Source organism: Triticum dicoccoides, chromosome 6B, assembly GCF_002162155.2.
Source record: "Triticum dicoccoides isolate Atlit2015 ecotype Zavitan chromosome 6B, WEW_v2.0, whole genome shotgun sequence".
NCBI lineage: Eukaryota > Viridiplantae > Streptophyta > Magnoliopsida > Poales > Poaceae > Triticum > Triticum dicoccoides.
Genome location: NC_041391.1, coordinates 419650436 through 419666519, shown reverse-complemented (window position 1 = coordinate 419666519; position 16084 = coordinate 419650436).

Genomic DNA, 16084 nt, shown 5'->3' with positions numbered 1-16084 from the left:
TCTTGGGTGTTTCATATGAATTTTTTTATTTTCATGCAACATTCCCCATCAAATCCAACAGTCGTGCTACTACTTCAATATCTGATCTTCTTGCTCCAGCCGCCTGCTCCCGCCTCTCGTGGCTGGATGTGCTGATGGGCAGGCCTCATCGCGCCACCCTGATCCCATCGCTGGCTAGGTCATCCCTCTACTCACTCACACCTCCTATTATTCTCCGGCGACGACATCCTCACACTGCATCCGAACAAGTAAACCCCATACTTCCCTCCGCGTGGGGAACCACTGTCGTGTCTTCCACGACTTTGGGTCATTCCCTTCCTAGGCTTCCTCATTGTCCACCGCCACTCGATACTACATCATCAATGAAGTCAACGAATGACATCCATTAGAAGAGGACTACACATGGAGAGGCTGACAGCTGGGATCCACGAGGTCCATAGTCACACGCAAGGAAATGCCTCCTTATTACGTGCAAAAAAGTTTCCTCCCTTTCGTGGTTTTGTCATGGCAGATGTCTTTGTGAGAAGACTAAGTTTTAAGGCCATCACTGCTAGGTGGAAGCTTGGATGGCGCTGATTGAAAATGAGAAGACGTGAGTTTACCCAGGTTCGGCCCCTCACGGTGGAGGTAAAAGCCTACATCCTGCTTGATTGCTATTAATTATGGTGGTCCCGATTCCAAGGGTGCTACTTCGCTACCTTTGTCTCGAGTGCTATCAAAACATCTTCTCAAGACTGATCAAAACATCTATCTCAAGACCTTTCAAAACATCCGTCTCGAGACTTGTGTGTCTAAAAACGTGTCCTTCTGATGATCGAGGGACTCTCTTTATATAATAGTTGAGCCCGTGGGGTCACCAGAGACTCTAGGTTAAACCTGCAGTCGGAGGCCTAATCTAAGTCCTCTAAATCCTCAATGCCTTCCAAGTCGGTGGTCTGTGTCTTGTATTTGGACTCCTTGGTGGAATTTCGTCTAAGTCCAGATCCTGTAGCAGGCCGGGTCAAGATTGTAGCTGGCTCAAGATTGTAGTCGGGTCAAGATGACTCCAAAAATGACTTATCCTCATAGCTGGGTGTAGCCGCGGGTAACTCCCCCCACATTAGCCCCCTGGTTAGCTTCAATATAGGCTGCCGGGGATTTTTGGTCATAAACTAGAATTTTTGTCATAAGTCGGATTTTTTGGTCATAAGCCAGAAATCTTCTGGAGAGCCAAAATTATTGGTCACAAGCCGGACTTTTTTATCATAAGCCGGAAATTTTATGGAGAGCCGGACTTTTGGGGGTCATAAGCCCAAAATTTTCTGGAGAGCCGGGCATTTTGGTCATAAGCCAAAAATCTTCTAGAGAGCAGGGATTTTTTTACCATAAGCCGGACTTTTTTGGTTAGAAGCCGAAAATTTTCTAGAGAGCCGAATATTTTTTCACCAGTGATCTAGATTTATTCCGGAGAGCCGGACTTTTTCTAGTGACACGGATTTTTTCCTAAGGTTATGCTCCTCCAGTACCGTCTGCTCTACGGTTGGCTCTTCTCTGATGAAGTCGTCGAAGTTGTTGATTTTGCTCATGGGTGACCTGGAATCCTGACTCTGACCAGTAGGTCTCAAGACCCTAAGTTGTTTCGTCGATATAGATTTTTCTGTGCCAGCTCTTCCTCATCCGACTGACCATGAGCTTCTCGATCCCTGGGAGTGCCCCTTCAAAAACATAACACCGCCGTGTTCTGGCCCGATGGTGGGCACCAACTTTCATGGTTTTTTCGTGGCAGATGTCATCATGAGAAGACTAAGTTGTGAGGCCATCACTGCTAGGTGAAAGCTTAGATGGGGTTCATTGGAAACAAGAAGATGTGAGTTTACCCAGGTCTGGCCTCTCACGGTGAAGTTAAAATCCTACATCCTACTTGATTGCTATTGATATGGTGGTCTCGATTATAAGGGTGCTATTTCACTACCTCTGTCTTGAGAGCTATATAAACATGTGTCTCGAGACCTATCAAAACATATGTCTCAAGACCTATCAAAACATCTATCTTGAGACTTGTCTATCTAAAAATCTGTCCTTATGATGACCCAGGGACTCGCTTTATATAATAGTTGAGTCCCTAGGGTTACAAGAGATTCCGGGTTATAGCCGTAGTCGAAGTCCTACTCTAAGTCCTCTAAATCCTCCATGTCGTCCAAGTCAGGGGTCTCCGTCTTGTATTTGGACTCCTTGGTGGAATTTTGGCTAAGTCCAGGTCATGTAGCAGGCCGGGTCAAGATTTTAGTCGGGTTAAGATTGTGGTCGGGTTAAAATTGTGGCCGGGTCATGATTGTAGCCGAGTCAAGATTATAGCCGGGTCAAGATGACTCCAGAAATGACTTAGCTCTAGAGATGACTTATCCTCAAAGCCGGGTCTAGCCGCGGGTAACTCCCTCGATACTCCCCTGATTGCTCGGACCCACCCAACTACATCTTCTGACGCAAGGAAGTGCCTCCTTATTATGCGCAAAAAATAATTCCTCCCCCTGACAACTCGGACTCACTAGCTATATCTTCGCACGCAAGGAAGTGACTCCTTATCCCCCATGACAATTGGAACCCGCCTGGTCGAAGCGTACATAGCGTTGTCTGTCTCATCGCAAATGTGTAACGTACATACGGTCGATCGGTCTCATGAATAATGGCCAAGTAAGGAGCAACACATGTCGTAGTAGAGCTGTCGACGTACGTAGCATGTCACGTAGTCCCGTCTATATCGTGTACACAAACTTACAACCACGCACAAAAAATATGGCCACAACAATAGCGTCCTATTCATTTGTAGCCAACCGGATGCGTTGGAATGGAGGAAACAACGTCGTGTTCATCGGGAGCTAATCGACACGGTCGGAATGCGTCATGTTCATCAGGAGCCAACTGGCTTGGATGGAACGTCTGTAACGGTGTCCGCCGTACCACCAAACGGAGGAAACAAACTTCTCGCCAACCGCCTACGGTTGAAATGGGGTCATGTTCTTCGGCAGGGGTGTGGCATACCGCAAAACGGAGGAAACTAACTTTTCACCAACTGCCTATGGTCGAAATTGGGTCCTATCCATCCAGATGGGTGTGGCATACCGCAAAATAGAGGAAACAGACTTCTCTCCAACCGCCTATGGTCAAAATGGGGTCCTATTCATCGGAGGGGTGAGTCATACCGCAAAATGGAGGAAATAGACTTCTCGCCAACTGCCTACAATCGAAACAGGGTCCTGTTCATCAGGAGTGGAGTGGCGTACCACAAAATGGGACTCTAGGGGCTACTGTTCATCCACTGTCGACTTCCTCCAGCCTCCACCGTCTAGTTTTCATCTAGCCTCCATGGGGTCCTATTCATCCACCCCAATCGGCTGGGGTGTGGCATCCTCCCCAAGATACTGTTCATCAAGTGGAAATCACCTACATAGCTGGGGTCCAGTTCATGCAACCCCACCAGCTGGGGTGGGCGTAAGAGCGGGCAATAGCAACAGGAAGTGTTCATTCATAGCCAACCAACTAGCTCGATCGATGCATCTCAATTCGTGTTTATATGTATCATGGCAACAACGGGCACTATTTTTCAAGAGGCAACCCAACACCGGTTGGCTATGTGTCGTACGAGGGCTCGACCGATCGGCTTCAGTAAGCAGCATGCGGTAGTGATCGATTGCTCGAGTTCAGCTGGCAGTGAAGGAATCGGTCGGGTTGAGTTAGCAGCGAAGGAAGAATCGTTTGGGTTCAGTTAACAGCAAATGGATCGACCGGCTTCAGTACATAGTGGGATCGATCGGCTTCAGGATGTAGCTAGCCAGTGCAATCACTCGGGTTCAGTAAGTGAATGCCTCGCTCGTCTTCAGTTAGTGAACACCTTGCACACACGCGCGTACGAGAGAAACGCGCAAACCACACTGCATCACTCGGCCCCGACCACCCACCGTAACCGGGAACTCCCGGAAATTTTCCTCGCCCTCACTTCTACCATGATTTTTTATGTCATGGACAGGCCAAAGAATGTCATGAAGGTGCGTGTCCGGCCCACCCAGTAAGAAAAGCCCATTTTCTGTCATAATTTTTTCATAGAAGTAGGAGCCCACCACATCTACGATGATACGTGTTTTTGTCACAATTATTGTCATAGAAGTGTCATATCCATGACAGAAAAAGGTTTTGTTCAAGCCATAATGTCACAGATGTGTCTTTTTTTGTAGTGTTAGAACTCATTCATATGATCTCGAGGTAGATCAGAATGTACTATGTACTCCATGATAATCAATATATCAAAGCAAGATGTAAGGTTTTACCTCCTCAAGAGGACCCAAACCTAGGTAAGCATTGTGTCCCTACTTTCTCCCATTACCATCTTGCTCAGACCACTAGCTTGGCAACCCCTACCCGAGATCCGCTAGTTTTAGCACTGAGAACCCACCTCAGGCTCTATGACGGGTGGACCACGGGTGTGGCTGGGGCTACCGTCGTGCGGTGGCTTGCATCGCACCCTTGTGTGCCCTTTTGTGTTCAGGCCCGAACCCTAGGGGGCGAGAGGGGCGGCTTCCCCGGGCCCCCAAAATCAAGGGGACCCAACCTCGGCCTGTGCTGCTTGGTCAAACCGCCCAAAGGGCCCTGAAGTCACGGTAGAAATCAACCATAAGCGCAGGCAACGCGTACGCGACACTAAGATCACTCTAATCCAGCGAGTGCAATGGATTACTCCTGCAATTCCTGGGATTAGATGAGATCAGGTGATATATCTTCTCGCCTATGCCGCCACATCGATGTTGCACTTCGTTCATGGGACAAATTCATTGATCTATGCAGCTACCCCTCTAGATCCTTCGTTCCTGATCCCCCCAAGCCCACCCACCCTACTAATGGCATGTTTCCTCCTAGCTGCAATTTGATTCATTGTCTGATGTTCATGCATACCCATTGTGGGATCAGAATGCAAAAGCTTAACATCTGTTTTTGCTCTCATGACTCATAATAAATGCTGATACTGAAGTTTCAGGGAAGGCATAGGTGGAGCAACAGCAAAATCAAACAAAAGATGGGGCAGGACATGAGGCAGCAGTATATTATTTTGTTATAGATTTGATTCAAGAAGGTCACAGCTGGAGTTGGCTAGATGCACATTTGTCTGAATTCTAATTTCTAAAGGACATGGACAGTATAGTTGGAAATTTTCTCACAAATTTGCAGATTCCACTCGCTGAACAAATATGATGGCACACAAACAAATCTTGATAGTTGTTTTAAAAGTATAGCCAGACCTCAGGATGTGTGTGGTGCCATGTGCCTCTAAAATTTCCCATTGTCTCCCCCACACGACCACACAAAGAGGCAACATATTGAGTCAGCAAGAGGAGACCGCACCTACACACTACATCCACAAGCCACTGTGACGATGCGTTTATATAAGGTATGTTTTTAGTTCATATGAATGTTATTTTGATGCATTTTAACTATTTATTTTTTATATTTCATGTATACACACTAGATATTTCAATAAGTTATCATTCATGCATGCTCTCAATGATCCATGTTGAGGCTTGGTGCATAAGTGCTTTGATAGATGGTCATTAGGAGCTTGCTTGAACGAGCAACACCGCTCAAAAATTGGTTATTATTTTGGTATGTGTACCAAGGGGCCTCGGAATTCAGTTTCGCCCCGAGCCCCCAAAATCTCAGGACCGCCCCTATTTGCATGCTCGGTCATGCGTGTCAGGCAAGGCCAGGACGCCTGTCAGCTTCTTCGAACTCCTCCTGGCTTGTTCACTCACGCAAGCCAAGGGTGTTTGTGCATGACCGATGGCCACGCTCATGCGGTGGCTTTCGTTCTGCTTGCATGTGTCATCTCATGGACTGCTCGGCATGTGCCGGGGAAGGGCTGATCTGGGTTGTCAGCGTCCTTCGGACCCGACTAGGTTGTGCCCCGCTCGAGATTGTCCGTGTCAAGTGGTCACGCATGGCCTTTTTATAGAGAAAAGGCCCATAAGCCCGACTTCGAATTAACAAAGCCATCAACTGGCCAGGAGGACAAATCACAAAGTATTATGGAGAGGAAACAAATAAAAACAGGAAAAAGAAAATAAAAAACAGCAGATACAAAGGGCTAGACATAATAGCTCAAAGGCAACAACTACTGCAAGGACAAACAAGCAGCGCTAATGCAATCGCCCTGCACTATGACCAACACCGGAGGGAAGCAAGGTCTTGAATAAGGTACCACCAAGGACGCATCGCACCCTTGTCCGAATTCGAGAGACCACCATGGGCCAGGAACAAAGTGTCTTCGCCACCACAGAAGGCCACCACCCTCTCATCCTGGCTTGTAGGACACCGCATCCTCGAGAAGCAAAGCGAGTCATTAGATCCCACTTGGACTAGGACACGATAGCTACCAAGGAGAGGAGCAAGCGCATACCAACAAATTTGGGTCGAACTCCGTCGAGATACCATCACCACCACTAGCTCAGCCACAACGCATGATGAAATCTGTCAGAACAGTTGCAAGTGAACAAGGCTGGCACAATAGGACATCACCAACCCCACCATAGAGAGATTCTCCGGAGCGCAAGGCACCCACCAAATAGGTTACCGATGCCACCACGGAGGGAACCCAATCCCCTCACGCCCGAACTCGAGGATGACGACCTAGCAAGGACCCTCCACCCATGTGGCAAGGGGTGATGTCAGAGGGAGAAGAGCCAAGCCGCCAATCGCCATCACTAGAACCACCACTTCGCACTCGCCACCACTGCTCTCCCCGAACAATGCCTCCAAGAAGGAACAGGCCATTGCAACATCATCGGCACCCAAACAGGGGACCAATGACTTCACCACTAAGCAGGGGCAGAGAGAGGAGGTGGGGAACCTCACTGAAGCCTCCAAGGAGGGGATCGGTGCCAAAGGCGTCGAATTCCCTATGGCTGCCACGCTGGCCAAGGGGTAACCCCGGTTCCCACTCACAACCTTGAGCTCCCATCAATCCAAACCAAAGGTCAACACTAGGAGGACGCCGACCACCAGAATCAGAAGGGGGTCTGGTAAATCGGTCAAGATGGGACATGTTGTCTCCACATAACGACGACGTGGTCTACAAGGAGACCACTGTGTCGCAACCCACGCCCACTGCCCCCCTTGCCACTTGCTCAGCCAAGAGGCCAGCTAGCTAGCGCCAAGCGGCACCACCTGTGGAGGGGGAACATCGGGCTCAAAGTCATAGGAAACATCGTACTGTTAAAGGGGGTCGAGGAAAAACTAAGGAAAAGTTTCCAAGTGATGCTAATCTCAAAATCCTACACCTAGCAATCCTTTCAAGTGAAGCCATTGGAAATCTCATACAGTTCAGTCAATTTCTTTAGCGACAGAGATGAAGATCTTCTGGTCTCTGAGGAATTTGTTCTAACTGAGGAGTTAGGAATCTGCCAGTGCGGATTTCCTACAAGTGAGGAACATGATAGCCCTGAGGAATTTGATAGTCAAATTTCCGATCGTTGCTGTGCTATGCGCCAGCTGTCGCAAAATATCTACCCACTTAATGGTCATATCATTGAAGGGCATTTATGTCTTATCATGTCAGGCTGCTCCCTAGGCTATAAATAGCCACCCCCTACAACCACTAGTTGGTTGGCTGCTCCAAGGAAAACAGACACTTGTCATTAAGAACATCCCATCCTTCGAGGACTTTGAACGAAAATCATCAAGTGAGGAAAACCCAAACCCAAACACCTTCAAACCCAAAGTGATTGAGCATCACTGAAGAGATTGTTCCTGTGTGGATCCGACACTTGTTACCTTTGAATACTGTGCATCCTCCAGACGGTTAGGCATCATGGTCTAGAGCATCCAAGAGAAATTGCGGATCGCCGAGTGACTGAGTTTGTGAAGGTTTGGAAGTCACCTGAAGACTTACCATGAGTGATTGAGCGAGATCTGTGTGACCTTAGCTCAAGGAGAATATGGTGAGGACTGTGTGTCCGGGACTGTGTGTCCTCAGGTTTAAATACCCAGCCGCTCCAACCAGACGTACAACTGTCACAACAGTTGGAACTTGTCTACCAAATCACTGTCTTCACCGAGCTAACTGGTTCTATTTCCTCAACCCTTTCATTTCCTCACTACTGTGTTGTGCGCTTGATCGCTACTGTTTGAAGACTTTATATGAAGACTTTCCTAATTTCCTCAGTTCAATTTCTTTAGTCAGTTTATCTTCAGCCTACTTATCCTTTGTTCACGCTTTCTATACTCTATGCTTGTTTTCATTTCATCATGATGACTGTGCTTCTATTCTGTTATGTTTGCATCTGAGTACTTATTCTGCTGCTAGTCATTTGTGACTTAGGAATTTCTTCACCCTAAAATTCCTCAGTGATGAATTTGTAAAAATCGCCTATTCACCCCCCCTCTAGTCGATATAACGCACTTTCAATTGGTATCAAAACAAGGTACTCCCTTGTTCTGTGTGATTTTGGTTTAACCGCCTGGAATTTTAGCTATGTCGATCGCAAGTATGATCGAGGTCTCTACTGGGTGTCCTACCTTCGATGGGATGGACTACCACTACTGGAAGAATAAGATGCGAATGCATCTTGAGGCAATTGACAACGATCTCTGGTACATTGTGGAAAATGGCGTTCCCTCTGTCACTCCTACCGTCAACGCTGCTGACGTGAATAGATTCAAGCAACTCGACTCTCAAGCGAAGAACATCATATGTGGCCATCTGAGCAAAGGGTAGTATGGCAGAGTGAGTGCTTTGGAGATAGCTAAGCTTATCTAGGATAGTCTGTCCAAGGTCAATGAAGGATCCTCAACACAGCGTGACTCGAGTTGATGTTCTTCGTAATCTCTTCAACCACTTCAAAAGACTCGACAATGAACATGTTCAGAAAACCTTCAATCGCCTCACTAACATTTCAAATGAGCTTCAAGCACTTGGTGCCACTGACATCACCAACCATGAGGTGGTGAAGAAATTGCTGAGATCGCTTGATTCCTCATTTGACACACTTGCACTGATGATATAAGAGCGTGGAGACTACAACTCACTTGATCCCGCTGATATCCTCGAGAGGCTAAACACTCATGAGTTCCAACTTGCTGAGAAGAGAGATCTCTATGACCGAGCTATGGCAGATCACGCGCTTTGAAGGCCAAGGCAGTATCTGAATCTGAAGGTGAGGATTCTGGTAGCAGCCTTGGTGATCTTGAAGAACTGGGCCAGGAGCTAGCAATGCTTGTGAGGAAATTCTAGAAGTCCTCAAGGCGTGGCCGCTTTGGAAAATCCTCAAGAAGTGATGACGTAATATCAGATTCCTCCTCCCGTGAGTACAAGAAGAGAACTTGCCACAAATGCAAGAAACCTGGTCACTACATCCAAGATTGTCCTCTGTGGGAAAAGGAATCAAAGAAGAAGAAATACAAGGACTACAGTTCTTATGACTCAAAGAAGAAGAAGAAATCTTCAAGGTCCTCATCATCAAAATCCTCGAAGTCTTCATCTCACAAGAAGAGCAGCACCAAGTAGGCTCGGGCATTCATTGACAAGGAAATGGACTCTGAGGCTGAATATGAGGAAAATGAGGAAGAGGAGGCATCTGAGGAGTCAGAATCTGGTGTGGCGAACCTAGCCCTCGCTCCTGTGTTTGTCAGCCAGTCCATCTTCAACTCTGAGGAGAATGGCTTCCCCAACAAGGGTGACGACGGCAATGACGACTACGCCCCCACCTATTGCTTCATGGCAAAGGGTGCCAAGGTACTCAAATATCCCTCCTCTGAATCAAGTGAGGATGAATCTGATGAAAACCTCAAGCCTAGCTACTCTATACTTGCTAAGATTGCTGGGAAACAACAAAAGCTTTTGAAAAGGTTCAAAACATGTTAGACAAAAGCAATGATATGTTGAGTGAAGAAATGGATCGCAGCAAAACTTTGACTGAAAATTTTCAGAGACTTCAGTCCAAGTTTGATAACCTTCACAGTCATCATAACACTCTCTTATCTGATCATGAGAAGCTTTCTTATGAATTTCTTCAAAGAAAGCAAGATCTTGAGAAGCTAAGGGAGAGTTATAAAGATCTTCAGAAGGAACGTGATTCATTGCTTGCTCAACAGATCAGTGCCGCTTAGGAAGAATTCATTCCACCATGTTTGAAGTGCATTGAACGTGAATCTGCTAATTCTTCACCTAAAAGTTCAAATGCTTCTATTGCTGCAAATTTCTTCATCTGTCTCTGCTATCACTAATTCCTCATCTGGATATTGCTAGTATCACTAACAATGCAGGGCTGAAGGAACTGTATATGAAAGGCATGTACAAAAGCCTCAAAGGGCATCAGGCTCTTTGTGATGTACTTAAAAAGCAGATCCTCAACGGGAACCCCAGGAAAGAGGGTATTGCCTTTGAGAGGAAACTCAATGCTGATGGAACATACTGGAAGCCTGAGCAGTATCCCAAAACCTCATGGGTTGCTACAAAGGGACCTCCAGTAGATCCATCCACTTTATCTAGCTTTACATGTGAATGTTCATATTCTTCTGATGAGTCTTTTGACTCCAACTATAAACTATTCAAAAATCAGAATGGTGAAGTATTTTCTAGATATGTTGGCACTAACTGCAGGAATGGTCCCCCTATGAAGAAAATATGGGTTCCCAAAAGATGCCTTGAAAGTCTTCAGGTGAATGTCATCATGACACCACCTGTGAAGAATAGGAACCCCATATCAAGTTCTTCATATGGACCCAATTCTTCATATGGATCTAAGTCCTCATACGGACCAAATTCCTCACGTGGATCAAATTCCTCAAATGGATCAAAGTCCTCATATGAACATCATCGTGCTAACACTTATGTTTCGCAGGGAAGAACTAAGGGATATGAATATGTGCATTATTCTTCAAATCATTATGTTCATAAGTCCTTGAAGAATTTCTCTGCTTACTCATATGCTTACCCTAACTCCTCTTATGTGAAACGAAGTGGACTGGCTTCTATGCAACCTTTCTCTTATGGAGCTCACAGAATGATGAACTCTTTGCCACCCCTCCAGATGTGGGTGGTGAATAAAAAGAACTAATCTCTTATGGAGGGTCTGGTCTCCAGACGTACTTAATCATCTAAAGAATTTGTTGGAGACCTAAATATGCTTGAAAGGACGCAAGCTAATCATGAAGAAATGAATTTTCATTTCTCTCATCCTCATACTCCTATACTGATGACCCACAAGTGTAGGGGATCTATCTTAGTCCTTTCGATAAGTAAGAGTGTCGAACCCAACGAGGAGCAGAAGGAAATGATAAGCAGTTTTCGGTAAGGTTTTCTCTGCAAGCACTGAAATTGTAGGTAATAGATAGTTTTGTGATAAGATAAATAGTAACGAGTAACAAGTAAATAAAGTAAATAAATTGCAGCAAGGTGGCCCAATCCTTTATGTAGCAAAGAATAAGCCTGGACAATTTCTAATAATGAGAAAGGAGCTCCCGAGGACACATGAGAATTATCATCAAGCTAGTTTTCATCACGTTCATATGATTCACGTACGGTACTTTGATAATTTGATATGTGGGTGGACCGGCACTTGGGTACTGCCCTTACTTGAACAAGCATCCCACTTATGATTAACCCCTATTGCAAGCGTCCGCAACTACAAAAGAAGTATTAAGGTAAACCTAACCACAACATTAAACATATGGATCCATATCAGCCCCTAACGAAGCAACGCATAAACTAGGGTTTAAGCTTCTGTCACTCTAGCAACCCATCATCTACTTATTACTTCCCCATGCCTTCCTCTAGGCCCAAATAATGGTGAAGTGTCATGTAGTCGACGTTCACATAACACCACTAGAGGAAAAGACAACATACATCTCATCTAAATATCGAACGAATACCAAATTCACATGACTACTAATAGCAAGACTTCACCCATGTCCTTAGGAACAAACGTAACTACTCACAAAGCATATTCATGTTCATAATCAGAGGGGTAATAATATGCATAAAGGATCTGAACATATGATCTTCCACCAAGTAAACCAATTAGCATCAACTACAAGGAGTAATCAACACTACTAGCAACCCACAGGTACCAATTTGTGGTTTTGATACAAGATTGGTTACAAGAGATGAACTAGGGTTTTGAGAGGAGATGGTGCTGGTGAAGATGTTGATGGAGATTGACCCCCTCCCGATGAGAGGATCGTTGGTGATGACGTTGGTGATGATTTCCCCCTCCCGGAGGGAAGTGTCCCCGGCAGAACAGCTCCGCCAGAGCCCTAGATTGGTTCTGCCAAGGTTCCGCCTCGTGGCGGTGGACTTTCGTCCCGTAAGCTTGCCCATGATTTTTTCCAGGGTAAAAGCTCTAATATAGCAGAAGATGGACGCCGGGGGCCCACCAGGGGGTCCAGGAGACAGGGGTTGCGCCCAGTAGGGGGGGCCCACTCTCCTGGTTGAGGTGTGGGCCCCCTGGTGTATTTCTTTTGCCCAATAATTCTTATTAATTCCAAAAAGATGTTTCGTGGAGTTTCAGGATTTTTGGAGAAGTGCAGAATAGGTTTCCAATGTTTGCTCCTTTTCCAGCCAGAATTCCAGCCGCGGGCATTCCCCCTCTTCATGATAAACCTTGTAAAATAAGAGAGAATAGCCATAAGTATTGAGATATAATGTGTATTAACAACCCATGATGCAATAAATATTGATATAAAAGCATGATGCAAAATGGGCGTATCACCCCCAAGCATAGACCTCGCTTGTCCTCGAGCGGAAGCCGATATCGAAAAATATGTCCACATGTTTAAAGATAGAGGTGTCGATAAAAATAAAATACGGACATGAGGGCATCATGATCATTCTTATAACAGCAACATATATAGATTTTATCATATGATTTCTTATGCTCAAGTAACAATCAATTCACAATGTCAAGTATGGTTCAAAAACTTCATTGGGAACTAATAAACTATAATTTCAGTCATTGAAGCAATTGCAATTTATCATGACAGCAGAAAGAGTCAATAATAGAGCTTTTCAGCAAGTTCATATACTCAACTATCTTGTAGTCTTCTACAATTACTAACACTCACGCAGTACTTGTGATTATGGACTTTCAGCCAGACACTGAGAAAGATAGGGGCTTATTGTTGCCTCCCAACGCATTCACCTTTAGGTGATGTCAACAATAATGGCCCATGCTAACTTACATCCAATTGGATATATATATATATCATGATCTTTCAAACACGAGGAGCTTGCCAAAGGATAAAATGAAAAAGGGAAAGGTGTGGATCACCTTGACTCAAGCATAAAGTAAAAACATAAAGTAAAATATAGGCCCTTTGCAGAGGGAAGCAGAGGTTATCATGTGCGTTTAGGGTTGATGCACAAAATCTTAATGCAAAAGAACGTCACTTTATATTACCCCTTGTATGTGGACCTTTATTATGCAGTCCGTCGCTTTTATTACTTCCACAACAAGATCGTACAAAGCTTATTTTCTCTACACTAATAAGTCATACATATTTAAATAGCAATTTTTATTGCTTGCAACATGAAAACTTACTTGAAGGATCTTACTCAATCCATAGGTAGGTATGGTGGACTCTCATGGCAAAACTGGGTTTAAGGATATTTGGAAGCACAAGTAGTATCTCTACTTGGTGCAAGGAATTTGGCTAGCATGAGGGGGAAAGGCAAGCTCAACATGTTTGGAAGGTCAATGACAATATACTTTAACTGAGATGTCGGAAAACATAAACCATTACGTTGTCTTCCTTATCCAACGTCAACTCTTTTAGCATGTCATACTTAATGAGTGCTCCCAATTATAAAAGGTGTCCAAGATAATATATTTATATGTGAACCTCTCTTTCCTTATCACTTCCTATTAATTGCAACGATGACCAAGGCTACGTTCATCAACTCTCAACAATTTTTATGCCTCATACTTTCTATGTGTGAAGTTATCACTATCCATAAGATCAATATGAACCCTTTTATTCTTTCTACTTTCTCACGATCATAGCACATAGCAAAGCCCTTGACTCAACACTAATCTTTATTATAGATAGCTTACGGACTCGATTACAAAAAGAGATCACAATGCAAAACTCAAAACTACTTGAAATCAAAACTTCAATCTACTAGATCAAGATACTACTAAAAGGATCGAACTAAATAAAGCGGTAAAGATAGGAGTGTGATGGTGATACGATACCGGGGCACCTCCCCCAAGCTTGGCAGTCGCCAAGGGGAGTGCCCATACCCATGTTATTATGTCCTCGTAGGTGGTGGAAGTAGGAGTTGTTGATGATGTAGGCTTGTTCCTCAATTTACACTTGAGTATAATATTTTGCTCTTTTAGGTCCTCGATCTCCTGCTCAAGGCTTAATACTCTTCTCCATAATTCCTATTTATTTTCCTGCAAGAGACGAAAAGGGATAAACTCGATCTTTGGCTTCTTTGCTCTATCGGGGAGGCTTAACTTCTTAAACTCCACGTTCATGTCCCCAGGCTGAGGTAATGGGACTTTGTCTTTGTCTGAGCTCGTCTCCTCCTTTACTTTAGGCTCATAGTCTTCCTCTTCTTCGAAGGTCCAGCCATCATGCTCCAAGTCCCCGTAGACCTTAGGGTCTGCGAGGTAATCTGCCACATAACTTTCCCCTTCCGAATCCTGAGACGACATATTGCTCTAAATCTGTAACAGAACGGCTCGAAACGAAAACAGAGGATATTTGCGTGATACAGTGGTCAAAACCTTCGGGAGTATATATAATGAATTTTTACCGACCAAAATACGTAACATGCAAGAAAACGGAGTCCAGGAGGAACACGAGGTGTCCACGAGACAGGGGGGCGCGCCCAGTAGAGGGGGCGCGCCTTCCACTCTCGTGGGGTCCTCGTGTCCCTTTCGGACTACTTCTTTCTTCCTAAACTTATTAAATATTCCAAAACTTATAAAAATTGCCATTGGAGTTGTTTTGGAGTCGGTTTACTTACCGTACCACATACCTATTCCTTTTTGGAGTCTAGAACATTCTGGAAAGTGTCCCTTATGTATTCCTCTAGGGTTACAGTTTCAACAATATTAGTTTCAACATTGATAGGGTTACCTGAAGTATAATGTTTAATTCTTTGACCGTTTACCACCCTCGGACTTGTGCCTTCAAAGTTGTTGATTTTTATGCACCAGAACGATAGACCTCCTCGATAACATAGGGACCTTCCCATTTTGAGAGAAGTTTTCCTGCAAAAAATCTTAAACGAGAGTTGAATAATAACACATAATCTCCTACGTTAAACTCGCGCTTTTGTATCCTCTTATCATGCCAGTGTTTGACTTTTTCTTTGAATAGCTTGGCATTCTCATAGGCTTGAGTTCTCCATTCATCAAGTGAGCTAATATCAAACAACCAATTCTCACCGGCAAGTTTGAAGTCATAGTTGAGATCTTTAATAGCCCAATATGCCTTATGTTCAAGTTCAAGAGGTAAATGACACGCTTTTCCATAAACCATCTTATATGGAGACATACCCATATGATTTTTGTATGCAGTTCTATAGGCCCATAATGCATCATCAAGTTTTTTGGACCAATTCTTTCTAGATCTATTCACAGTCTTTTGCAAAATTAATTTGAGCTCTCTATTGCTCAACTCTACTTGACCACTAGACTGCGGATGATAAGGAGATGCGATTCTATGATTAACATCATACTTAGCAAGCATCTTACGGAAAGCACTATGAGTAAAATGTGAACCACCATCAGTCTTAAGATATCTAGGGACTCCAAACCTCAGAAAAATAACTTCTTTAAGCATTTTAATATAAGTGTTATGATCAGCACTACTAGTTGGAATAGCTTCTACCCACTTAGTAACGTAATCAACAGCAACTAAAATATGTGTGTAACCATTGGAGGTAGGAAAAGGTCCGATATAATCAAAGCCCCAAACATCAAACGGTTCAATAACAAGAGAATAATTCATAGGCATTTCTTGACGTCTACTAATGTTACCTACTCTTTGGCATTCATCACAAGATACACTACAAAAAAAATACACTTCCGTGATGATACGTGTTTGTCAT